At 52.1% G+C, this 618-nt stretch overlaps 1 long non-coding RNA gene across 1 annotated transcript; it reads right to left on the reverse strand.

Annotated features, from left to right (window-relative positions):
* Positions 1-194: 194 nt before the first annotated feature.
* On the reverse strand, positions 195-618 carry LOC106736283 (uncharacterized). The gene is made up of 3 exons (XR_001371325.2): positions 609-618; positions 411-498; positions 195-280 (listed from the first exon to the last, which is right to left on the reverse strand). It is a non-coding gene; the product is annotated as an uncharacterized LOC106736283 (long non-coding RNA).

Here is a 618-nt window from a genome sequence, read left to right on the forward strand (position 1 = left end):
AGGGAAGCACCGACTCAGACACTCTGGGGTCTACCCTTGGGGTGAAAAGAGAGACGATGCCGTAAATGCTCACTCCCCTAGTCATACAAGACCCAGGGCCCTGTCCTCATCAACAACCCAAACACACTGGGTAGGACGTAGATGGGTGTGGCTTAGGAGGTTAAAGGAACAACCGCATTTTAGTTCGAGAAATGGACTCAAGTGGAATTCGACCTCACCTTCCAGTTCGAGAATAGTGCAGTCTATAGGGTCCAAACTGCCGCAGATTCAGGTCAAAGTGCTGAGAAAGGGGAGAATGAACAATAAAAAAGGAAAAAGAATGGGTTCGGCTCATGATCGCCTCTCCTGGTCCCCATTTCTCTTGCCTTGCACCCCTACTCAGCGCAGCGGCCCCTCCGGCCCAGGCTCACCTTGGCAGCACTCGCAATGTCCACAGCCTCCACAATGTCGGCCTGACGGATCTTTGCTGTGTCCTCCCCATCATCTCCTTCCAGAAATCTGAAAGTGAGGGTTAGGACTGCAATCCAGCCACCCAGTTTCCCATAAAACTGAGAAACAAGAGTTTTTAAAGCACGGGACGGGGAGGTTCAAGATGAGGGTCCACTCACCCAGGTTCCT

This window comes from Tupaia chinensis, unplaced genomic scaffold, assembly GCF_000334495.1.
Source record: "Tupaia chinensis unplaced genomic scaffold, TupChi_1.0 Scaffold136592_1, whole genome shotgun sequence".
NCBI classification, from domain to species: Eukaryota; Metazoa; Chordata; class Mammalia; order Scandentia; family Tupaiidae; genus Tupaia; species Tupaia belangeri.